The 26,528-nt window shown below is 45.9% G+C and overlaps 1 protein-coding gene across 2 annotated transcripts in view; it reads right to left on the bottom strand.

Annotated features, from left to right (window-relative positions):
* Positions 1-14,992: 14,992 nt before the first annotated feature.
* Positions 14,993-26,528, bottom strand: part of PTEN (phosphatase and tensin homolog) — a 64,893-nt gene continuing 53,357 nt past the window's right edge. The window contains exons 8-10 of one of the 2 annotated variants that reach the window (XR_010610803.1): positions 18,439-19,315; positions 18,086-18,167; positions 14,993-15,133 (exon numbers count right to left, since the gene is read on the bottom strand). The gene's annotated coding sequence lies outside the window, so the exon portion shown is untranslated. The remainder of the gene's footprint in view (positions 15,134-18,085; positions 18,168-18,438; positions 19,316-26,528) is intronic. The other variant, XR_010610804.1, reaches the window with a different exon arrangement.

Here is a 26,528-nt window from a genome sequence, read left to right as displayed (position 1 = left end):
TGCTGGTGTCATGAATATTTCCACCAAAGATAAAAGAAATAAAAAAAAATCAGATTTGCCCAACATTTCTTTAAAACAAAAGAGCTGCCATGCTTTCCTATGGATGTTCGTGACTTTGAGGCTCTAAATCCTTATGTCTGAGAAGTCCTTTAATCATAAGTGACACAGCACCTTCCATGGACTAAGTCAAATGTGCAGGTGAAGTCAAATATGCATCATCATGTGCAGGGCTGGGTCTTGAACATTCAGGCATACAACCTAAGAAGAATGCTGCATGTGCTAAAAATTCATCCCTTTTCCTAGGAACGGTGGCAAATTTCTGCTCATCTCAGAAGCAGCAACAAGGCAAAGCGTGCTGAGCAAATTCATGTGCTTTCCAATCCATGCTTTGGAGTCACAGGAGCCATGCCTCTCAAAGGAACCAGGAAGAGGAGGAAGACCTTACTGTGCCCTGGTAAAAAGGAGACCTGGCCAAACTTGTGCTACCAGCCTCCCGGTGCTTTCATCACCTACAGCAGTGGTCTCCAAAGCTCATTTTTGAGCAGATGTTCAAAAGCTCCGCAGCTAGGGATGCATGATCAAAGAAGTTGGGAGATCACTGATCCAGAGGAATCCCTACTCCCAGCAGCAGTTGCAGCCAAAAAACTCATGAGAAGCAGCTGCTACAGCAGTGCCCACCGCAACCCCTGCAAGTCTGAGGGAAGAAAAGGCGAGGGTGAGACCATCCATCTCTCCATGAGTGGGAGAGGATGTGCAACTGCCACTCATCACAACAGTGAAACCAGCTACGCAAAGCACTGTCCTCATTATGGGAGAAATCAGCCAAGGAGATAACACCAAAATAAAACCCTAGACCCAAGAGAAAATGCATTTTCATCACCCTCCATTCTCTGTGGTGATGGTTTTGGTGCTAGCCACAGCAGGAGGAGGGAAGCTGCTTCTAGGCAGCAATACTGTGTCCTAGTGTTCCCTTTCAGCCTGTAACAAAATAGGAAGGAGGTGATGAGGACTAGAACATGAAGCAAAAGCCTCTCAGAAGTTGTCATCAACTCAGCGCACACACACACACACATACAACACACACTCACACACAAAAGCCCTCAGTGGGTTGACCAGTGTTCAAAAATATGTCCAAAAGATGCTCTTCCACGTCAAACTACACTTGCATGCTCCTTCTGCACAGGCTTCCAGATGGCCAGTCTTTTTAGCCCTTCCTTGGTTTTAAGCAGACAGCCTGAGGCACAGCAGGACCATATCATTGCTTTATTTTAGAACAGAGAAAAAAAAAGTTCTCCTAGCAAAAAGAAAGCCTCCTGACGGTCGATAGCCCCTGTATTGCAGTCACTGATTCACAGATTTTAAATCTAAATCATTCACTCCACGACGGACAACTTCAAGTACAACAGAGCAGAGCCTATGCCTTATAAATCTTTCTCAGTTTTCAAGGTTTTCAAAAAGGAACCTGTAAAAATTATTTCGTGCTGTATTTCAGTGAAATAATATTAGTTTGTCAGGGTTTGCTATGGAACCAGCTGACTTCAGGAGGCAAACCTGAAATATTGACAATTATGTTGGGGTTGGAGCTAGGTGATGTTAAGGTCCTTTCCAACCCTAACTATTCTATGATTCTATGTACTGCTGAAGTGTGATGCCGAGGGAAAAACCTGGCCTTGCAGTTCCAGGGTTTTCAGGACTGTGAATTGAACAAGCTGCTTTTCCTGACACCATGTTCTCAAAAAGGAGGGGAAAGTGATCAAGAAGAGCATGTGCATGCAGTAGGAATCAAATACTTTTACTATTTCACTTTTTCTCTTTCAGAAAGTTGCCTGAGAGGACCTCTGCAGGAGATGGGGTAAAGATCTGATGATGCCATGCTCCAGACCCTGGCTGTGACCATGTTGTAGCTCTCTCATGTGCTAGGGCTCCAAGGTGCATCTCCCACAAAAAATATACAGCTTAAACAGACACACAGGAAGTCTTATGCACACACGATTAAAGAAGCTGTTGGTTTAGGAATGCAGCAGCAGGCCTGTTCACATCTGATCTTTCCTTATGCTTGGCCCTTTGCTGAGAGCTTACCCCTGGAAGATGCTAAGGGGAGCAATCTGAGTCAGTAAGTAACACAAAGCCACTCAGTTTCAAAAAACCACTTGGATTCAAGTCAAACAATACAAGTTTTGAAAATTATTTTAGACTAAATTCTTCATCAGGACATGATCTCCAGGAGCGAAAGCTTGGCCCCACTGAGGCCAAAAGCAAAACTCCTGCAGACCTCAGCAGGACCTGGCTCCCATCCAAAGCAAACTTTTCAAGTCTCAGTCAAGCTCTTCAGTTGCAGACGTTCATTTCTCTTATTTTTGTAGCCTTTTTGTCTCAGCAAAGGGATCCTTCCGCAGTGGCCATTCAAAGCCGCTGACAGGATGGGATAAGTTTAATTTGCAATTGAAAAAAGAAGTCTATAAATTTATTTTTTTTTCATTTTTTCCGATTAAAACCAGTACGCCTGTGAAATGGTCTCCAAGTGTGTCACTGTCAATCTGGCCAGTGGAGGAGTCCCACATATCTCAAACACTTCAGGGCCTGGAAGCCTGCTCTGTTCAATTTCGGCATAGCACTTAACCCTACAGGACTATGCACTGCAACAGAAGCCTTCAGAGACCCTGGTACAAGCAATCGTAAATAAAAGCATTTTGATTTTAGCCTTGTTGACTTTCCTTTTGCCAGCATTGTTTGTCGTTCCCAGTAGACCAAAGGCATTTTTTCCTCATAGAGAAGAGCATTGTGACAATGATGTTGAAGCACTCTCCAGTTTTACATTTGGAACACGAGTAACAAGTAAAACACGAACCCTCAGTACAACATGTTTTGTACTTCTGATGATTTGTTTTAAAGCTTCTGTTCCTGAAAACCAGTAGTTACACCAGTCTCAATTCTTGCTGTCAGAAGGAAACATCTAGTCCATATGGCCACAGGGTACAGCTGAACACCATGACCCTGAGCATGTTGAAAGCTTGGAAGACAAAGAACAGCCCATGATGGACTAGTTTTGTTCTTTGAGATCATCATGGGCCAGCCAGGTCATCACATGGCTGGCAGTGCTGAACACCCATAGCATACAAGCACCATGGCACCCAACCGCAAGAGCAGAAGTGACCACAGTATCTGACACAAAAGACACTTTCTTCACCCAAGAAATCAGCAACCCAAATAACCATAACCAACATCTATTCCTTTTGCTCCTTATGTTAAAAATACTAAGGAATTTTGCCACAAGATTCCCCCCCGAATGCCACAGGTTCAGACCTCAACTGCCTACTGATGATCAGAAATTTTCACCATATGTTTGCAATTATGAAATTATTCTTAGTAACAAGAAACACAATACACTTTGAAGGAAAGAAAATAAACTAGGTCTTCCTTCTACCTTCATCTACTCTCCACACACTCTGACATTTTTGTGCAACTGGAACAAGGACGCACCCTTCTTGTTTCTATACGCCAAGTTGGATAGCTGCCACATTATTAGAGCCCACAAATCTCTGGCTTCATCCAAGGAAGGAAGTCAGGCTCCAGCTAAGGCAAGCTGTATTGAACTTGCTCAAACATGCATATTTCAAGTGCTGTCTTCTCCCACAGCCCAAAGGACGTTGCAACACCATCCACACAGAGCCGTAGTGTAACATGCCAAAGCAGTTGCTTACGTTAAGGTTAGGTCCAAGTCACTAAAGGCAGATGTGAACTTCAGACCTTAAGAAATGCATGGCTACTTGAATCTCTGGCATCTCCAAAACTTTTGCCCCAGGACACAGGGGAAACTTGAACCTTTGTGTTATTTTCTTTGCTCACGTTTTTCAAATGGACACACGGATTGGCCAGCAACAGCTTAGTATTGCTGACGTCAGGTTAGAGCAATCCCACCAATGTTGTCTAAGGCCTTTGTCTTGACTGTTGCTGCACCCAGGTGATTACAACCACTCTTTATGTGTCTGAGCTGGTGCCAAACAGTAAGGGCTGAAAATAGTATTTTATGCATTTACAATATGCAAAAGTGCGTAATATTGTTATTTCTTGAATGCATCTACCCTTTCCAATTGCACCGGGTTAGGAGAATGGGCAAGGTGCAGTTCTCAAACAAGATGGAATACTAACAACTACAGGAACTACAGCCAGCTCTTCTGAAGCTGTTCTGGTCCTCCAAAAGAGGTACGGGCAACAGAGGACATGGCAAGCTTGAAGGCAGGGCTTCCGCAGACCTGAATAAGTTCCTGTAGAAGCAGTTGTAAGATGGCCTGGATGCACAAGCTTAATTTTAGGTTTGGAGGAGTTTCCACAGCAGTTTGTCACATGTAATAAAGTCTTTAGTTGCATTCAAACACACATCAGGAAATCTCCGGATTGCTGTCTGTGTCAGTCATCCCGGCTTTCGCAAGTTCGGAAGAACTCCTGAGAATATTTAGTTGTAAGGCTAAGCTTTGCCAGAGGGAGAACCTCACAGGCAAATGACTTCTACATCACCCTCAAAGAACTGGTCCAGAGAGTCATGTAAGATTCCTCCTTCCTCTCTCTCTTCACCTCTGATCAACCCCTCGTAAGAAGTCTTCAGTACTGCAGTCATCTCATTGAGTCATTCATAGCACCTGCGCCACACATGTAGCCACCTGAAGCGAGCACCACGAGAGACAAGCTTCATGCCACAGGAAGGACACAGTGTTCCCTCAGCAGCTGCCATAAGGGCTGTTCTTTCTGCTACAGACACCAAAGGAAGTTGAAAAAACCTACTATCAAACAAAAAGAAAAGGATGGGGCGGGGGGGAAGGAAATAATACATGTACCATATAAATATGGAGGTTTTACAGAGCTGATTAGCTCAAAGCTTATTTCCCCTAGGATCACAGCCCAGCTTCTAACACCACCCAACCACATCCAGAGAAAAGTCTGAAAACCCCTATTCTGGACCCAAAAGAAAAAGGGTCAGCCCCTCCTGATTTCTAAGTAATATGCTTTCCTTCCTAGCTATATGAATCCTTTGTATTTTAAACACCTTCCCCAAGTTAGCGGCAGTTCAGAAGCAGGTGATGTCTGTGGTGTACCAAAACCCAGACGCCCTGATGCATGCTTGTGCAGGACCACAAAATGAGCTTGTCAAATTATGACAATGAAAATGCTAGATAGCGTCAGCAAGAGTTGGGATTCCTTTGGAGGGAGCAGTCATTTTCTCCCCCTGCAAAAAAAGTTGTAAGTGTGAGAACTGGGAGAACACATGGATTATTTATGAAACCCCCATGGTGAGGAGGACAAGAGGAGTTCATAAAGCCCCACACTAGCCAGGAGACCAGCCTATCTGCAGGAATAAGAGGCCAGAAGACCGGTGTAATTTGAGCATAGCCACAGGTTAACAAACTTGTGCACCAAAACAACTCACTGAATTCTTGTAAGAAGTCTCAACATGCTGGAAATAATACATGCCTTTTCTTAGCAAGCCTACAATTTCAGGTTCTTTTGAGGATTTTTCACAACAAAATGTTGTTCCTGGAGAAAAAAAAAAATTTATTAAACCCAAAGCTTTTCATAGAAGCCTGTAGGAATAAGCAGCAGCCTGGTGCTTAGAAGCCTTCCAGGAGGACATATGGACTCAAATTCCCACTATAATTCAGCTCATGGACTCAAACCTACATTTGCTACTTTTGGTTTACTAACTGATCCGAATTATAACTCTCTTCTCCGCAGCCTGAGATGCTGCTTCTTGAGGCTTTTGGTCATGTCGAAGTTACTGAGCTTGGCAAGATAACGTAACCTGGTGGTAGACGCATTCCGTTTGAGGGATGTTGTGAGGGCTCTCACCACTGCTGCCAACCACAGAGACGAAGTTCCCAAACCCTTTTCTCTGGTGATCCTACTTTCAGTTTCACTTCCGAGCTTGTGACCCTGCTTCTGCAATCCCTTAGGCTCTGCTATCATGTGCAAAGTGCCATTGATCTCACCAGACTCTGAATCTTCAGCTTGGGAAACCACTGGTCATCTTGCTATTCTGGGATGTGTGTTTTCCATGGTGATGGAGAAGCTTTACCCGCCACCAGTAATTCATCCTCATCTAATGCAGGTTATTAATTTCTGATTCCACCGCTGAACCTCTGCATTGTTCCTCAATATGGCATTGATTCATGATGCAGCAAACACAGCACTGCACCATGGACATCCAAAGTGAAGGTCTGAAGAGCTGATATTTCCATATTCTCAGCCAAGGCACAAATATTTGTCAGAGCTGTTCTGGTCTGTGGTTTCAGGTAAGGTCTTCAACGTGCTACACATGCAGGTAACACTCACACTGTTCTCTAAGCAAATTACTGACATTGAACCATCTATGATTCATTATTGCAAATTTAGGACCACAACTTATCACAATTCAGTGTTCAGGTCTCATTCCAGAGCATCACACAGTTTTCTAAATATGAGGCAATGGCAGTGTGTGTGACTGTATGGTAGACACAAGCCTGCTTGTAGCATTGCCGGATTTTGTTATGGCAGCTTTGCTTATTGAAAAGGAGGACTCTTGCAAGTCAGTGCTTCTCTTTGAGGAAAGCTATATCTGTACAACTATTAAATACAGAAGCCAGTAAAGTCCATGTAACTCTCTTATCACTGCACACATTTCAGCACCTCGCTAGATCACAGTCTTGACCCATCTCACCTCATATCTTTATATGCATCTATTCTTTTGAGATTGATATTAGTCAAAAAAGAGTGAATTGCATGCTCTAAATAACACCTCATATATGTATGTTTAATCTGGAAATAATTTTACAGTGGTCAAGAACTGCAGCTGTCTCAAAATGAGTTAGCTCCACAGTGGAGCATCTGCTCTGCTCCCTGGATTAGAGAGGATTCAGTAGGAAACCACACTGTAAGCCTTGCAGCAGATGGTGACAGCACCATTGAAACAGCCTCTCTCTCCATACACTGCCCAAGACAATGCAACATCAGGTCTCCATAAGAAGAACAACTGATGTTCCTCATGCTAATTCTGGAGCAGAGATTGTCCTGCCTGGTGGCTCCCTGTAGCTACCGCAGTGTGTTCATACTGGCCTCGACAACAGGGTGTTTTTTCTGTCCTTAAATCCACAGGCAAACAACACCTTCCCCTCAATTTGCTAATCCCTCTTGGATGGGCAACAATGAATTTCAGCCTGGGAACCCTGAGATGGGCTTAGGCAACTTCTCCATCAGTGGGAGTCTGCTCCTTCCACAGGACTAGGGAAGCTGTGGCATTTTGTAGCCAAGCAGTGAAGAGGGACATAGATTCCCCTTGGTCTCTGGATGACCTGTACCAGGAGTTTGAGGTCTGAGCCCACCTTTCTCCCTTCTTTGTGTACAACTCAACGTGTCCAGGTGAGCATCCGCAAGACTGGGTGTTGCTCTGTGGCTGTTCTCCTGCTTCACCAAGAGGTGGAAGCAGAGTCTCCTTACCCTCCAGCATACAGGAATTGCAATAATTTATTAGCAGAAAATTCATTAGCTCAAAATTAGGGTCTCCCCACTTATATGCAATTAAAAGTAGTATTTGCCTCAAGTCAAAATGCTCAGACAAGACTCTTCATGTCCAGATGTCTGCATAGGCAATGTTGAGGGTTTTCCCTTAAGTGCTGTGGTATGCGATACTCCAACAAGTAAAAAATTAAGCAGTTTGGCACCATCAGTGTAGCCATCATCTCCCAGGACCCAATAGCTTGGCTGGTTGCACTGAGAAGATCATTTGTGCAAATGCAGAACTTGGCCGTCTTGCAGAGCCCATGCTTGAGATCTTGCAGTGTGCAGAGCTGGGAGAGCATGGAGCAATACTGGGAGCAGGGGAACTAGATCCCTGCGTAGGGAGTAGATCCCTGGGGGATTAGGTCCCTGCTCCTGCACAGAGGAGCAAGGGCAGCCATGCCCTGTGAAACACTAGCTGCAAATTAAAAATCAAAACCAGCAATGCTTTTACAGGATGTGATACACATTCATTCTTTACTTGCACCCTCCAAACAGTGAAACCCTCATGCTGAAGTTATGGGTACATGCCAAGACTATTCCCTGAGAATTATTAAAAATACAAAGCTAATAATTATTTCTCTCTAAAACGGCAGGCAGAAGTGATCTTGAAATGAGCACTTGGCTACCACAGGTATTTATGCGTGGTATTTAGACAATGCCGATAGCCCAAATGAAACAAGTGAATTCAAGAACCAAAACCAGAACAGATCTGGCTCTTGTCTGTGCAGCCTGGATTCTTGTCCTTGCTTCACGTTTTCGCTTGAAGCACTTTGTTTGCCCATCTCCTCCTGAACCCCAGCCAATTCCCATGCTACACAGGGCTGTTCGTCAGAGCTTTTATAACCTGCTGGAGGAAGAGAGTGGGTCCATTTTACTCAGCCTAGGAACTAACAGCACGTTATTACTATAAAGCTGCACACACAATGGAGACTGCAAAGCACAGTTTAAGAAAACCCCAAACCATCGAAGCCGAAGTTACCACTAAACATTCAAGCTGCAAAGTTTCAGTTATGCAAGCACACATTTCCTGGGTGTGAACATCTGACACACAGTAAATGAGGTGGAGAAGGAAGTTAATAAATGAGCGCAACCAGCACAGTCGGAAAGTAAGTGGATTTGAAACTTTCTACATAAAATCAGTCATTCAGACCTCCATGCTTTGAGTCAGGCTGCACGCAACATCTCGACTTCGCAGCTGTGCGCAAATGCTTGTAATCACCTCTGGAAGACATGACAGAAAAAAACAAAAAGCAAAAAAGCACGTACAGGTTCCCTGGATTCTGCAAAGGGAAATACTTATTGCAGGGAGGATTTCCTTACGCCCATTTCAAAATACCGTGCATGTTACCTTAAAAGAAATAAAGCCCCCACATTTACTCTTCCCTTTGAAAGAAAACTCCGGGCTTCTTTCCCCTCCCCAGCCTCCATGTGGCCCCACACCAGACATGCTTCACCTTGAAGATGCATCTCTTGGGGGCTCCAAACTGTTCCCAGCATCCACAAGCAGATCCCTAGTGCCAAGCAGAGAATTATACTTTCCCCAGGTCTGCTGTATGCACTTCGGCCAGCAGAGCTCTGGACAGAACTGACCTTCACTGCTGCCTCGGAACCCCCTTGGGATGCCAGGTCCCCTTCAGCATTGCTTTCCTTCCACCAGCTCCCATCCCTTTTTTCCATTCAATACCTCCCATGTGGATCATGTACATCAGATTTGTCATATGAGAATATTCCGTCTCTGCTGCCTCTCCTCTGGGCTAGCCAGATCATCATAATGTTTTTATGAAGTGGCATCAGCTTTTCCTCTGAACACAAACTCTTCGGAAAGCATCTCAGTCAGGTTTAGACCTGCTAGCCTCCTGGAGAGCAAGTCCAGTCTGCACCCTTTGTGCCTAAAACAAGCAAGAGGGCTGAGGTGGTCTAGATTTTAGCAAGCAAGGAAATAATTCTTCAGCCAGCCCATGATTCCGTACGAATTTTCTGCATATTTGGGTTTTTTTCTGTATGCTTGCTGCTCTTCATTGCCTTTCATCCGTTACTATAACTACATTTGAAAGGCAAACCCTCACCTTGCCGCCCCAATTCCTTCTGTGAGAAAATTTTTCAGAAGTCTGCTGAATGGAGTAGCCAAAGACACTGATGTTTCAAGTGCCCCAGTTTGGTCCCTGTTACCAAATCCAGAAAAACCCCACAGATCTCCATGCCCACACTTGCTCAAGAAAAACTGAAATTAAACCGAGTAATAGGAACTCCACGTCCAAAAATAACCACATGTCCATCATTAGTGGTTTGGTTGCTCGTAGGGAATCATGGTTCAACAAGGTCATACTCTGTTGCTCTATGAGCAGGATCTGATTTTTCAAAGGGAGACCAAGTTTAAACAAGACTTTTAAACTCTTCATGGAATATAAACAACAAATTTAAGCGTTGACGGTTGTGCTTCTTATTTTATTACCTAGGTGCACAAGCACTGCGTAGGAAACACCGATCTTCACTGTGTGAGTGGGACAGGTCCCCAGGTGCTAGTGGGTGCTAGGTCTCCAGGTGCCATCCCTCAGGGATGCCCAAACGCACCTGGACGTGGCCTCCAGCAACCTGCTGTAGCTGCAGTGTTGGCATTCGGGGCCTCGAAGGGTGCCTCCCTACACAAGATTTTCGATTACTGAACTTTACCCAGGCTCGCATCATGGCAGACCCTGCTTTTTTTCTCAGAACACTCATCAAGGTCTTGGTCTCCCCAAAAATGCTTGCTCAGCATACATTTCAAGCTGATGCGCAAGTGGGACTTTGGTTTAAACAGCCATCATTCTGCAGCTCAGCTGAGGCCACTCATCCCACCATATAGGCCTTTTTCTTTTAATTCCCCGTCATCAGTCCTGATTCACAGTCCCAGAAGCAATGCCCAAGCACACTCCTGCTGTCTATGGCATCCCTCCCTTCATAGGTGGCAGGAGGCCATTGGACACCAGGGTTTGCCACGCAAGAGGTTTCTCACAGGGCTTTTGTCAGCTGAGGTGGCACCTGCAGATGGTGGAGAGCTGCAGCCCCTGCTTTAGCCCCCACCACGCTGCAACCTCAGCCTGCGATGCTGAGGCCACTGGCAGATGTTGGATCCTGGCATGCCTGCTTTTTTCTCTGTCTTTTTACTTTAAGAATAGCATCTGGTTGGCTTGCTCCCAAGGCTGTTATTCAGCTCCGCAGCTGGCCTCAGCAGTGGCAGAAGACAAACCAGGCAGCTTCAGCAGGATTTACCCAAATTCTGTGTTACTTGGTTTTTCCGAGCGCTATCTGAATTTTATTCAACCACTTTTTTGCATGACTGCTTTCAAAAAGCTTTCTTTTTATTTCTTACTCCTATTTTTTTTTAGTCCTTCCAAAATAACCATTTGCCAGAGCGAGGTAAAAAAGGAGCAATAACAACCACCAGTGTGAGGACGTGGGAACAAGTTGTGCACTGGGACAAGGAGCCCGAGCAGCAGCTGAGGACCCGTGGCTATTGTGCAACGCAGGGCTGGGTGCAACCCGGCCAACCCCAGTGCTGAGACCGAACGGCACTTCTGCTGTGGGAGCGCGGCCAGCACTGGAAAAAGCTCATCAGCACAAAAGTTCACAAAAACACGAAAATGACACTGGCAAGGCTTCCCCCCGCAGCGCAGCACGGAACCGTAACGCGAATACCAGGCCAGAGCCTCACTGTGGGAATCACACCCTCCGATTCTTTTCAATTACAGAGATGTCCAGACTCACCAGCCAGTTTTAAACCTGTAAATAGGTTCCATGTATGTGTTTAGATGTCTCCTGCTTAGTCTGCCTTGCAGGACAGTTATACTGCCTTAGAGCCAAATGTATCTCATACACATGAGATTCAATGTTTAAACCTTGACAGTCATGAGCAGAAAAGGCTGGACTAGGTGTTTTTCCATGATTGCCCACCAAGCTGTTTTAATTACGTTATCTCCTCCCTCACTGCAACCAATCTTTGCAATGGCTTCAGCTGTCTTCCTGCAGTCTGCCTGGGAGGCTCCAACCATCTCAATAGTAGGTTTTGGTAGCTCCAGCAGCTCTCAAAGCTCCTCAGGCTTCTTCAAAGCTGTCAGGAGCTACTCACAGAAAAAATACAAAGGCATTGTTGTGGCTGGTTTTCATTCAAATAGTGACATGGGAGGGCATTAGCATCTCCCCACCATGCCTCTACCTCACTAGGGGTCCCAAGGGGGATTTTTCTGACTTTCAGAAACTCTAACACTTTCTTCGTCAATTTATCCCAGTGTAATTTATCTTCTAATGTCTAACCCCGCCTATTTAACCTCATCCACTGTGAACCAACTCTACCTACATGAATTCTTGGTTTTCGTGATGGTGACACTGGCAGCAGAAAGGGCAGATGGTGGTGGTGTTTGTCGTCTCCTTTTAAGTCAGGCTGTCTTGACTTCCCCTTTATGCTGACCTGGCTTTTTCAGCAGTGCAGCCTTCCTTACCAGCTTTGGAGCATCTGGTAAGACATCCTTGAGCAATCCTCCATTGGCACCAAAGAGCAGCTAATTCCTACACCTATGCCCAGGTTCATTTTGTGTCGAGCCGATGTTTAACTGATTTAATTTGCACCAGGAGACTTTCCGAGGTGGAATGACTGTCTATAACATTTAGCAATTCCAAGAATATTTTATAATTCTGACCCTCAAGCCTGCCATGGCAAACACACTCTTCCCTTTCCCTCCATTGCAGATGGCAATTTAGGCAGTCAGGGAGTTTATGTGTTTGCTCTTTAGAATGAGCCAAATACTATTACTCGGGGTTTTTTTCCCTTGGAAGGACATTGACATGCAGGGACTCAAGAGGATATCTCCCCTCCCTCTCCACATTTTCAGTGGTTTGTTGGCAGACATTATTTGTAAGAGGAAGGATCCTGGAGGCCAAGCATCCTCCTAAGCAAGTCTTCAAAATCAGTGGTCTGATATCTCAGGAAAGCCATCCCACCTGATTTCAGTAATCACAGAATCCCAAGGGTTGGAAGGGACCTAAAAAGATCATCTAGTCCAACCCCCCTGCAAGAGCAGGGTAACCTACAGTACATCACACAGGAACTTGTCCAGGCGGGCCTTGAATATCTCCAGTGTAGGAGACTCCACAACCCCCCTGGGCAACCTGTTCCAGTGCTCTGTCACTCTTACAGTAAAGAAGTTCTTCCTGATGTTAACGTGGAACTTCCTATGCTCCAGTTTACACCCATTGCCCCTTGTCCTATCACTGGATATCACTGAAAAAAGCCTAGCTCCATCATCCTGACACCTACCCTTCACATATTTGTAAACATTGATGAGGTCACCCCTCAGTCTCCTCTTTTGCAAGCTAAAGAGACCCAGCTCCCTCAGCCTCTCCTCATAAGGGAGATGTTCCACTCCCTTAATCATCTTTGTGGCTCTGCGCTGGACTCCTTCAAGCAATTCCCTGTCCTTCTTGAACAGAGGGGCCCAGAACTGGACGCAATATTCCAGATGCGGCCTCACCAAGGCTGAGTAGAGGGGGAGGAGAACCTCTCTTGACCTACTAACCACTCCCTTTCTAATGCACCCTAAGATGCCATTTGCCTTCTTGGCCACAAGAGCACATTGCTGGCTCATGGTCATCCTCCTATCCACCAGGACCCCCAGGTCCCTTTCCCCTTCACTACTTTCCAGCAGGTCAACCCCCAACCTGTACTGGTACATGGGGTTGTTCTAATGTCATTTGCGAGCAGAAACTGGCAGGACTAGTATGAAGTAACTTCACGGCTGGCATAGCATTGGGTAAATGTTGGACTAGAGACCCCCAGGTGACTCTTCTGACCTAAATTATTCTCTGATCCAAAGCCCCATCCTCTCTCCTCCACCAAACACTTCACCAGTTCTTGTTCCCAGGTGCTTTGGTTTGCCTCCACATCATGGTGCTATGCTATGAGAAGGCATGGCTGCTTCTTTGTCTCCTTTTTTGGAGATGGCGTAATGCAGCCACATCCTGCATTAAATCATCTGAATGTGTCTGTTCAACAGGAGAGCAGCTGATGTCCCACAAACATAGGCTCTCCTAGGTACATGAGTTCTACAGGAGTGGTTCACTTCTTTGATGGGCTCCATCTTCCCCATGAGAGAGCGTATCCTCACCTACTCATTCACCTTATAGCAGATGGACAATATGCCAAAAATGACCAACAGCATCTCTGCTTTAAGGAGAGATGGGAGTTAAGAACCCTGTGCAGGAGAAAGGGGTAACCTCAGCTAAGGCTGCCTGTGGGCAATGTCCCCAACCCCTACCGCTCCTAGCCCTCGCAGGGAGTGTACCAGGGCTCCTTGCTCATTCAAAATGCCCCTCTGGATGGCCACATGCAAAGAGCTGTGGTCAATGGTTCAGTGTCCAGATGGAGACCAGTAACGAGTGGTGTCCCTAAGGGACCGGTGTTGGGATCAGTCTTGTTCAACATCTTCATCGCTGACATGGACAGTGGGATTGAGTGCGCCCTCAGCAAGTTTGCCGATGACACCAAGCTGTGTGGTCCGGTTGATACACTGGAGAGAAGGGATGCCATCCAGAGGGACCTTGACACGCTTGTGAGGTGGGCTGATGCCAACCTTATGAAGTTCAACCATGACAAGTGCAAGGTCCTACACCTGGGTCAGAGCAATCCCAGGCACGGCTACAGGTTGGGCAGAGAAGAGATTCAGAGCAGCCCTGCGGAGAAGGACTTGGGGGTGTTGGTTGATGAGAAAATGAACATGAGCCGGCTGCAGTGTGCGCTCGCAGCCCAGAAAGCCAACCGTATCCTGGGCTGCATGAAAAGGAGCGTGACCAGCAGGTCGAAGGAGGTGATCCTGCCCCTCTGCTCTGCCCTTGTGAGACCTCACCTGCAGTATTGTGTGCAGTTCTGGTGTCCTCAACATAAAAAGGACATGGAACTGCTGGAACAAGTCCAGAGGAGGGCCATGAGGATGATCAGGGGACTGGAGCACCTCCTGTATAAAGACAGGCTGAGGAAGTTGGGGCTGTTCAGCCTGGAGAAGAGAAGGCTGCGTGGAGACCTCATAGCAGCCTTCCAGTATCCAAAGGGGGCCTATAGGGATGCTGGGGATGGACTCTTCATTAGGGACTTTAGTGATAGGACAAGGGGTAACGTGTTCGTACTTAAACAGGGGAAGTTTAGATTAGATACAAAGAAGAAGTTCTTTACCATGAAGGTGGTGAGGCACTGGAATGGGTTGCCCAAGGAAGCTGTGAATGCTCCAATTCTGGCAGTGTTGAAGGCCAGGCTGGACAGAGCCTTGGGTGGGATGGAATACCTTGAGGTGTCCCTGCCCATGGCAGGGGGGTTGGAACTAGATGATCTTAAGGTTTTTTCCAACCCTAACTATTCTGTGGTTCTATTTGAACACAACTGGTTTTCTGGAGATTTAAGGGGTCACAGACCTGGGATACTGGGTGAAAAAATGAAATAAAATTAAAGGTGTAAGAGATCATTTATGTAAAAAGTGAGAGTTATGCTTTATCAACTTCCCTTTCTTTCCAGAAAGACAAGGAAGTGTTTCACGAGCCATAACAGACATTATTTTCACATGGGAGGAGAAACCAGTGAAGATTCCTGCAAAATACAAATAGAATTAAAAATTAGTGGTAATAAATAACAAGTTGAAAGATAGCAGAAGCAGCAGTGGTGAATTCTAGCAGGTGATTACTACAAGGTATTTAATCTTCTTGCTCTTTTCCCCCCATACAGTGAAGTCCATTGACTGGAGCTCATCTAGCTTTAGCCACCCACAGCCTGGCTCCATTAACTCTGGCAAGAAAAGCATCAATTTTCACCCCAAAAAGAAGCATCTGTTCCAAGAGTAGCCCTCTATCAAGACAGCATAGGAAGATGATTTGGAAGATCCTTCCAAATTTGGAAGATCCTTCCAAAAACCTTGCCTAATTATCCAGTTGGTTACTGCACCTAACCAAATAGATGGCTCGCAAGCACTTCATTTCCAAAGTGATTAGTACCACCCCCATACCCTGTCTTCAGCACGCTTTAAATTAGGTGCAAGTATTTATGGATTCAGGGAAAACTGTGGTCTGCATCCAGCAATCAGATGAGGAGATGTTCCAGAGGCTTTTCACAGCAGTGAGATAGTGCCAAGGAAGTGAAAGTCACTGCTAGGCAATTTGTAGTGCTATGGCTGCTGAAGCAAAATAGGAAAGTAGGAGAGAACTGGATTTAAGAGTCAGAGATGGAAAGGCATTAAGTTATATCCAAAGGGAAAGCAGCTGAGAGGTAATCGCAGCTTCTGAGTGAGCAGAAGAGTTCCCAAGGTGCCTAAAAGGGCAGTGAGCCCCTGCTATTTACATGCCTGTGCATGCACACCCGCACACCCACACACCCCCTGATGCTTTGAGATGACAATCCCATTCAGTGTGTGCTTTCAGGTTGGGGAAGGAAATTGCTGTTAATCAATGGCAGCAAAGGCGTGGGCTGGGGGCCAGGAGAGGAGAGTCACTAATGGGCAAAACAGATGTTCCTCGAGTCATTGCAGAAGGCAGGTGGGCCTGCGGCCAAGGGTTCACAGAAGCGCTGCTGATCCAAGCAGAGAAGGCAGAGATGCTTGGGATGTGCAATGGCGCTTTGATGGGATTCGTTGTCCAGCTCCACCTTGGGACGCACCTCCAGGAGAAATGCACCAAGGCTGCTTGTCCTCCCTAGGGAGGAACACAAGCTTTGGTCCTGTGCATCACTAGTTCTGCAAAGCCAGATGTTCCTCCTGCCATTAACTGGACTAACTTCAGCAGAGCCCCACGGGTTCACAGCCTCCACTGACTGCCCTTATGTTTACAGCTCAGCCAGGGCCAGACATTTTCCTAAAAGCTCACACAAAGCCAAAGGAGGAGGAGCAAAAAGTAGCGAAATAGCCGGCATATGTCGCTCTTGTGTCCTCCTCCCCCTGATTAAGCTAGTCATTGCTTTCAGTCCTGTTGTGTGGCCAATATACATGCGTCCCCCTCACTTTAGGTATGCAGGCATTAAGGTAAAAGAGGTAGGTGGCATGTATGCAAACTGGATACCCGCCTCCTTTTCCTTAGCTTCATTTAACTCTCCACAGTCACCAAAATGATTTTTTTTTTCTAACTCTATACCCAGACACTGACCAAGCTTAAAATCAACTCAGAGTGGGCAGAATATGACCAAGGGAACCACGGGTAAAAGTGGTGCTGGAGCTGCCCCGCAAGTCTGGGCTCCCACAGCAGGGTAAAACACTACCTCTGAGCAATCGCTTTTCTAGGAAAAGGTGCAGCCCTTTCCATTATGTTTATGACAAAGACTGTCACGCTGCCCAGAAGGATGCAGTCATAGTGAGAAGCAGCCTTGTAGGGCAGAAGGGCTGACCTGGGACTTTCTGTCTCAGGCTGGTTCTCCAGCCTTAAGACTGCATTCCTGCATCATCTTAAAGACATGGGAGGGGAAGAAGCACAACGGATAGGTGAGCTAGGGATTTGGACATGCACATGAAATGATTTATGTGGTTTCTCCACTTCTTTCTTCTTGTGTAATGTGGAGATAGGTTTCAAGAAATAAGACCCAAGAGTAGGATTTCACCCCGAAGCGTCACTCATTCAACCAAAATGGTAACAAACATAATGAAAATAAAGCCATAAGTTAAGGATCAGTCAAAAGATTAAAAAAAAAAAATTAAGCATAAAAGTTACAGCTGCAGTGAGGGAAAACTTCAGAAGACTTCATTTTTCTCCATGACAGTGCATGTTGCCCAAATCCAACCATTAATCATCACAGCGAAAGATTTCAGATTACGTTTGCCAGCAAGCAAACTCCAAGAGAGTGGACCAACAGGGTCAAAACCTTTGCTTTTTCGCTATATAGAGGTTCTTCACCAAAAGGAGATAGACCGAACCTCTTCACTGCAATGATTTTGTTTTAGAACATTCAGTGAAGTCATTTAAACGCGAACAAGGAAAATGTTAGCGTGCTGGAGAACTTGGGAGGAAGACAACTGAAAACAGAAGTGAGAAACAGGGAAATTTTAGACTGCGGCTAGCAACACCACAGCACTGAGGAGGGATTTTTCTATTATTATTACTAAAACAAAAAAAAAAAAAAACAAAGTACAAAAAGCAGCAATCCAATGAGGTTTGGCCATTTTATTTTCCCAAGTCCCTCTGCAAGCAAGTTTGAGCTCTTAGAAAAGAAAACAACTAGCTGTGGCCATGACATGCAGAGGCATTTTGGTAGGGGCACAGGCTCTCAGCAGCATGCACTAAACCATGCTTGCTCTTACTGTTCGAGCTGCCTCCAAAGCAGCTGTTAAAACACACTGTAAGATATCAAAGCAGCTCTAATTAACTTCCTGCTTTAGTACTACTTCAAAGTATTTCGGAGAGATCTCAAACCAGAGTTTTTGCAGGACATTTTCTAAAGGAAATCAGTTTGGGGCTCATTTATTGCTGACTCCATAGATATTTGAGATTCTCTGGTTGCCATTCTTGCTTCAAAAGCAGGTAAAAAGGGCTACATCCATAAAACACTTCTAACACACAGCATTACCTATCACAGGAGAAGGAACCAGGCAAAGAGTCAAGTTAGTCAAGGCCTTTTCTAAGTGAAGTGGAAGGGAGTCAGTCTGGTCCTGCAAAGGTTAAAGCCATGTAAGTGCACGTGCCATTTGTGGTTTGCAACGTAAATGGGCTTGTTGGGTTTGGGGACACTGGGAGCATCTGTGAGCAGTTCCCAACTGTGGCATGAGCAGGGATGGAGGAGATGAATGGGGCCAAACCCTTCCTAGAAGCAACAAGTGATACAATGGCCCACAGCCCCAGATCCCCATCCACAGGTTCAGCCCGAACATGAGGAAACACTTCACCCAGAGAACATCATGCACAGAACTGCACACAACTGACCTTTTCATTGACAACCCACAATAAGAACAAGCTGTTAACATTTTAGAAGCACGCAACACTCATCTTGCCTCCTCGGAGCTGGTCATGTCTCCCAGTGAAACCCCACAGGCCGGGTGGGAGGGCAAAAGGAGCCCCATTGCCAGTCAACACCACCACCAGCAACCACAGTGATGGTCGGAGCCACCTAGAGCCTTGAGCTACCACCCCAAAACAGGCACCATTGCTGGCCCTTTGCTCACTGAGGGCTTCTTCAAGCTCTTGAATGACTCTGGGTTTTGATCCACCAAGTATCTCATTTTTTTTCAGCCTTGAAACATATGTTTCTATGTTTCTTTACCCCTTTGTTTTCATCTTTTTCTGGTCAAAGAGACATTTTCCCACATATCCGAGTCTGCCTCCACTCCAACACACCAGGGTCTCCACGATCATGCGCTTAATGATGCATTTTCTTAGCCTTAAATCGCAAGTAGAGCATTAATAGCTTCCTGATGTATCTGCCTGACACTTATTTACGATGCCTTGCTCTGTCTCCATTACACACTATTAAGACCTACACACATATGAACTCTTGCCATGCTTTGTTTAAAACTTTTCTTTTTTCCCAGAAAAAAAAAAAAGTTTTCATGGCCAAAAATAGAACATTTTTCCGCTCTGAAGAACAAGCAGCATTCCTGGGAATTCAGACAAATAGTGTTGGTCAGAAGACGTCTAACAGACACCAGCACAGTCTGCACCATCCCCAAGCTTCTCTGATGTCCTCTGATGCGGGAAAGCATTTGGTATCCCTCTTCCACCCACTCTGCAGAATAGAATCAGAAGCAGCAAGCCTGCTTCCGCATCTTGCTCCATGAGAAAGTGTTGCTGCTCTCCAGAGGGACTTTAAACAAAAACAAAAAAAAAGAAATTAAAAGAGGAAATGTCTCCTGAAGAAAATCTGGTGCCATTTGGAGCACAAGCCTTATCCTGCCATCACTATGTACAACAATCAACACTGGTATTTTTAGCAGGGTCTACAGTTTTTATTTCCTATTAGAAAATGTGCAGCATTTCACATGACCGTATGCATGAGAGTTACATATAATAGCGATTTTATCTATAATAGTGAATAAGATTGTATATAATTGTGAAACCATGTTCAATTAGAGAAAAGTTTGTACAGAAGGGAAATTGAGGGAAATTTTCAGTGAGCTTCGTGTCTACTTTGATTATTGTAGGTCCCTTCCAACTGAAAATACTCTATTCTGTGCTAATTAGCTACAAATCACCAAACTGGAATTTCACCAGGAGGCGGTGTCTGATTGAGCCTGTTGGTGACATGGGTTTTGGTTACATCAAGGCAAAGAGGGAGCTCCATTTTCAGAGACATCTGGAGTATTTTCTCATTGCTGAAAGCAAAAGAAGGGCAAACCCCAAGTTTCATTGACCTTCAGCTATGCTTAAATCCTTGCTTGCCTTGAAGCAGACTTGGGTCCTCAGAAATCTTACTGGCAACTTCACTAATCAAATACGGGTCAGAAAACCTGAGCCAGCAGCATGTAGCTTGATGACAACAAAATGATTTGCATCTGAAGCTAAAACACTCAGATCTTTTGACAGAGCACCATGGACAAATAGTACAAATGATGTCTTAGAAAGCAAAAGCTTTCTTGACAGCTGGGTGGGTAAATGAACACAACCCTCTAACCCAGGCCACGCAGGGTATATTTGAGATGTCCCTGATACCTACAGCTTTGGTTGCTGTCACATCGGAAAGCAAGCAGGTACAGCAAACCAGCACGCTTTAACATGAGACATCAGTGTTGGTTAAGCAGATATGCAAGGATAAGCCCCTGTGATTTCAAGCAGCATCAGCTCCCTTCTGGCCGCTCTGCTCAATTTAATTCCTGGATAATCTCCTGCCACATCAGCTTTCAGCTCTTTGGCCATGGAGACATTGCTCTGCTGGCCTGCACACTCTGGTCCCTCCTCATGTGAACAGAATTTGGAACAAAAACAGTGTAAGTAGCCCCCGACCAATGTCTTACAGAGGTGAAAAAACCCTCTTGATCTGCTTACAGGAGGAAAAAAAGATCCTATGTTATTAAAGAGACTTGTGGGCAGATTTTACAGCACAGCCTGGAAACTCTTTGCCATTAAACTGAGCAGGTGAGAAATTCTTCCAGCCCATGATGGGGTTCTGGTTGAAAAAAACCACCCCATGGACTTGGCAACGCTTTTTCACAGGCAAACACCCATTCAAACAGGTGATTTGCTGTGCAAGCAGAGAGGCCTGTGACAGCGTGTCACGGGAAGAGGAGGGCAGAGCGAATTGCTGTGCAGCATTCAGAGCACTGCACCAAGCTACGGAGGAAAAACATCAGGTTTCAGTCTCAAATACGCCCAACCAAGAGTTGAACCCAAGGCACCCAGCATCCCCACATCATTGCGCACAGGATGATCCATCCATAGCACCCACAAGAAGATAGCAAAACCTGAAAACATCTCAAGCTTTCTTTGATCGTCCCAACATAGAAAAAGGCTAGGAATTTTGAATACCCTAATTTTTTATGGGAGTGGAAAACCATCAGTATCTCAGCACTACAAGCAACACTGACAAGATGGAGAAGGAATATACCACCTAGAGGTGGTAACCACCTCCTGCTGTTTTGACCCATGCCCAACCCCTGACAGAGCTGCGAGAAAGATATTTCCGTCTGTGGGCTTACAATGGTTAGGTTATTCCCCCTTTAATTAAACAGTGAAAAGACTCCTGTGCAACAATGGGCAAAGCCCAAACACACACAAATCCAGTGCAAAGCTGATAGGTTTTAGACTTTGCCATTCCCTGCACTTCCAGTACGTGTCAAGGATGCACTGGAAAAGACACTTGTCTCTCAGGTAAAAAATAAATCAGGTCAGACCCCTTATTTAGGGGGGGGCTAGCAATAAAACAATAATAATTATATATTACCAGGAATCCATCTATGCCGGAAAAGAAGGAAAAGACACGAGGAAGAAGACAAGAAAGTCAAGAGGAAACCACCGCTTAGGAGCATGCACCCTGCAACAGAAGATTAGCACCTTGTAGTAGCAGCAGGTGGAAGTGGTTTCATTATTTGGCCTCTGCTGCCACAACAAGAAGGACAAACTGCACCGCGCAGCCATGTCCACGAAGGAGAGACCACACTGTTGGCATTTACTACAGATTTACAGCTCACTATGGATCGGCACACGATTTACACTGGTTGAGGTCCACAGGTACTAGATACAGCTTCAAACTTTGGTAGAGGCTCCTGCAGTAAGAGCCCTTAGATGAAAGTTGGATGTCTGCCACCTCCAGGCTCAAACAGTCCCATATCAGCATATTTTGCGCTGGGAAAAAATCTTCAGTAAGATGCTATAGCTCAACCTGAGGATACGGCTCTAACTGAGGGGGCCTGGGGAGGCCGGATCACAGGATTATGGTTATTTTTTTTCCAACCCTGCAGAGGTAAGCGCCACAATAAGAAAAGCAGGAGCAGCAGTTAGTGCAAACATCACACAAAGCGGCTCTGCTTTTGTGCATTTCTGCACTGAAAGAGGGAGAAAGCCTAAAGGAAATCAGACTGAGATCACAGCTGTTCTGCAGCAGCCCTGCAACACACGCCGAGCATGGCGAGTCTGACACAGCACGCAGCACAGCAGAAGTCAGAGCACGGACCACATCAGCTCGCGGGAAAAGACCACAGATAAGACAAAAAGTCAACTTTTGGCAGCAAACAGCACAAAAAAGTCAAGCAAGACCAAAGCACCAGGAGGCTCTAGCCCTATGAGTCTCGTGCACACCATGTCTGCAAGAGCATTAGGTACCTGTATGGCCACAGAGCAGCCAAGAGGCTGTAAAATCCCTGCTGGAGCTTTGATTTAGCCCTGACAAATGAGATCACAACCACCACCCTTATTTAAGCGTGCATTGAGGAGACACCCCTCCAGAGGACATTAACCCTTTACCAGCTGCTTGCACAGTGCCAAAGTGGCACACTGGTAGGAGGGCAGCAGCATCTGACTGCCCCAAGGAAGCAAGTGCTTACTGGGAATAAAAGCTGGGGTCATCTCACAAATGCATGAAAGAGGGAGAAAACAGGTGAGAAGATGTGAGTGGCATTCCTCAGGGGACAGTACTGGGACTGGTGCTGTTCTACATCTTTGTCAGTGACATGGGCGGTGGGATCAAGCACAGCCTCAGCAAGTTTGCTGATGACACCAAGCTGTGCGGTGTGGCTGACACACTGGAGGAAAGGGATGCCATCCAGAGGGACCCTGACGGGCTCGAGAGGTGGGCCCATGACAAATGTCGTAACGTTCAACAACACCAAGTGCACGTGGGTCAGGCTAATCCCAAGCACAACCACAGGCTGGGCAGAGACTGGATTAAAAGCAGCCCTGAGGAGAACCTGGGGGTGCTGGCTGATGAGAAGCTCAACAGGGGCCGGCAGCGTGTGTGCTTGCAGCTCAGAAAGCCAACCGTGTCCTGGGCTGCATCACCAGCAGCGTGACCAGCAGGCTGAGGGAAGTGATCCTGTCCCTCTACTCTGCTCTCGTGACACCCCACCTGCAGTGCTGTGTCCAGCTGTGGGGCACCCAACATGAGAAGGACACGGACCTGTTGGAGTGAGTCCAGAGGAGGGAACAAAGGCGCTTTGAGGGCTGGACCTATGGAGACAGGTTGAGAGAGCTGGGCTTGTTCAACCTGGAGAAGGCTCCAGGGAGACCTTAGAGCAGCTTCCAGTGCATAAAGGGGCCAACAAGAAAGCTGGAGAGGGGCTTTTTAAAAGGACTTATACAGATAGGACAAGGGGGAACAGCTTTAAACTGACAGAGGGAAGATTTAGATTAGATATGAGGAAGAAGCTGCTCCCTGTGAGAGCGGTGAGGCCCTGGCACAGGCTGCCCAGAGGAGCTGTGGCTGCGCCATCCCTGGCAGTGCTCAAGGCCAGGTTGGACGGGCTTTGAGCAACCTGGTCTGGTGAAAGGTGTCCCTGCCCATGGCTGTGGGGTTGGAACTGGATGAACCTTAAAGTTCATTCCAACCTAATCCATTCTAGGATTCTATGATATAAGAGCTATTAGGCATAAGCAGTGGTAAACTACCTCATTAATGCAAAACACTTAATCAAAAGCAACCATCTCCCAATTAAACTATTTAATTGACTTCATTAAAAAAAAACAAAAACACAAACCCCCCAAAAACCAAACCAAACCATGTGCTTATGATAGAAACATCTGACTTTAATCTTGGAATTCTGAATTCAACACAAACACCAGATAGAAAAAGGATTTTAGCAATTACACGTTGCCTGTGTTGATAGGCAGCTGAGGCATACGCAACAGCCCATGGACCTACGACAACTGCACACACAGGACTTCTGCCATATAAACCCCCCAGGGAAAACCATTCTCACCTGTCCCCCCACCAAACTGTCACTATTTCACCTCTGTCTACACCACCACCCTCCAAATCACAGAGGATGACGCAAAACTGCATGATCTCTTGGGAAATGCAAACTCTGCGCGGGCCCAGTAGTCACAGCTGCATGTGAAGTGACAAGGTAAAATATAGTTGCCATGCAAATTGCTCCTAAAAGGGTGCTTTTGCCACAGCATAAAACTGTGGAGATGTCTTTCTTCTGGAAGTCTTGTGTGAAGTCCAGACTAGAAGTGTTCAGCCTGGAGAAGAGCTGTCTTTGCCAGAGATCTACAAAATGCAAGTGGCACAGAAAGGAGGAGGGAACACTGGCCTTCCGCTGTCTCTTCCAACACCAACACAAGGACTAGGAGTGATCAACTGAAGATAAAGAGATGTTTTCCCACTTCACCCAAAAGCTCATTGGACCTGTGAAACTCCTGTCTTAAGATGCAGTGGGTACAAAGAGTTTACACATCAATTTGAGAGAAACTGGACCTGCGCTTTGAAGATGAACGTATCAAAGGTTTCTAAACAGACAAAGCACTTCAGGCTCAGCAAGTCCTTGGCCACCAACTGGTTTTTTTATAGGCTGGTCTCGTATGTGTAGACCCTGTTCTTACTCATCCCAGAACAGTCACCTCCAGCCATATAGGCAGGAGAACCATTTTAATAAGCCAAAAACCCGAACGGTTGTATGGTTACACAGATGTACATTCAAAACTGTTATTCCTGTATTGTAAGGCAAATTTGTTAAGAACAACAACCAAAAAACCCCAACCATCCAAAGCAAGTAGTCAGCAACGGGCTACTCACTTCTTGTATTTCAGACTTTCCTTCTGATACTCAGTTATGTGGACATTAGCATCCCCTATTTCCCTTCTACCTCCTTGTCCAGACATGCCACCTTGCCTCTCACTCTCCTCTGGTCTTCTCATTCTCCATTCTCCCTCCAGTTAAGCCAAGCTTGCTTTGTCTGAAGGACTTCAGCATTTTTGAAAAGTCAGAAGGCATTAATTAAACACACTATTGTGCAACTATTTCCATCGCTGAGTTACATCTGGTCCCTAAGGACTCTTAATTCTTCATTAAGAAAGTGCTCCATGTGGAAAGAGGCAAGAGGGGAATTGGACAGCACTTCACAAGCTTTGCTGTACATGAATATGCACGATTCAAAATAAATCACTCCAGCCCCACAAACAGATGTGCAAACGAGCTAAACACCAATAGTTCTGTTAAAAGGAAGTGACAAGTAGCAGTGGGCCTACTTCTGCCAAGAGTCATCTTACTAGCAGCATTATGGAGAGAAATCACCCAAAGCTGCAGGTATCAAGTGATAATGGAGCATCGAACTGAAAGCGCCAGAGGAATAGCCAACCTGTTGACCCGTTCTGGGTCTGAAACCATGCAAGACCAAACCAGTTCCTATGCAATTGCTACAGGAAGTGGGCTGATTTATAAAAAGTTAGCTATAGGCACGCACCACATGAACTGGGCACACTGTTTCATCCCAAAAAAGTCACGAACCTCATTAGAAAAATGCACTCTTCAAAAAGTAGACAAGTGTCAAAGCCAAAACACCAGGTTACGCCACAAGTACGTCAAACCCACACCCTGAATACCTCATCGCTAACAGGTAACTTGATTTTTGGAAAGTATTTCTTGGACAGCTCATGCCACAGCATCTAAATGAAGGTGCAGTTACTGATACAGGGTCTAGCAACTGCTCTCAGAGGACTATCTTATACTTTATATACCCAGAACCAATTTCCTTTCCCAGCAATGTTGCTTTACACAGCCCCTATTTGGTCAAATTAAAGTGGCTCTAGGGCACATCCACCTCCTTGTGCTGCATCTTCCCAGCTCCTTTGCAAGAATCAGCTGTGAACACCATGCAAAACAACCACCACAGGAAATATGCATGCCTAAGACTGCATCCACCTCCCAGTGCTGAGACATGTCAAATCCTTAACAAACAAGTCCTACCTCCCTGGAAGAGCCTGAAGTCCTGCTCTTCTTGCACTGCTCTGAACCAAAGACCAAAATCCGGAATTTCCTACTCCAAAGGTTTTGTAGTATAAGCAAAGGGAAGAAGAGGGACGAGGGTGAGTGGGGAGGGAAAAACCTCTGTAAAGTACACAACCTGAGCAAACGACCCCAGATAAGCTCATGGTCACAGGTTGAGAACTTCACCAGACACACACGCACAGGTCCTAGCTTCTTGCTGTGCTGCAGTCTGGCTGTCATCCACAGGAACAGCAGAGGAGCCAGGCAAATTAACTGCAGAGAAGTTGATCTTGTTGACAGTGGCTGGCATCCCCCATTTCAGTCCTTTCCAGCAAAGCAGTGAGGATCTGTTTCTCCCTGCGTGGTTAACGTAGCAATTAGGCTCCATGGGGCACCATTAACAACAGGCTGGATTAACAGAATTCGTACTTTCACCAATAGCATCAGAGTGCTTTACACACACTGGTCAAGAGATGATCTGCCAAAGGTAACATTTTTATCAAACAGGTAGGTTTTTATCCTATGTGCACATAAAAGTTTGGCAAGCCTTAACTTATTCCCCTACAGTAACATCTCCAGACCTCACTCTCCTGGAATGCAAGTCTGACAGACAGAGCTGCAGAGATGAAGAAGGCAAAGCCTGTTCCTTGCACCATCTTCT

The sequence above is a fragment of the Lathamus discolor genome, chromosome 3 (genome assembly GCF_037157495.1).
Source record: "Lathamus discolor isolate bLatDis1 chromosome 3, bLatDis1.hap1, whole genome shotgun sequence".
NCBI classification, from domain to species: Eukaryota; Metazoa; Chordata; class Aves; order Psittaciformes; family Psittacidae; genus Lathamus; species Lathamus discolor.
Note: the sequence above shows the minus strand (reverse complement) of the source record. Positions and strands in the feature narration are given on the sequence as shown.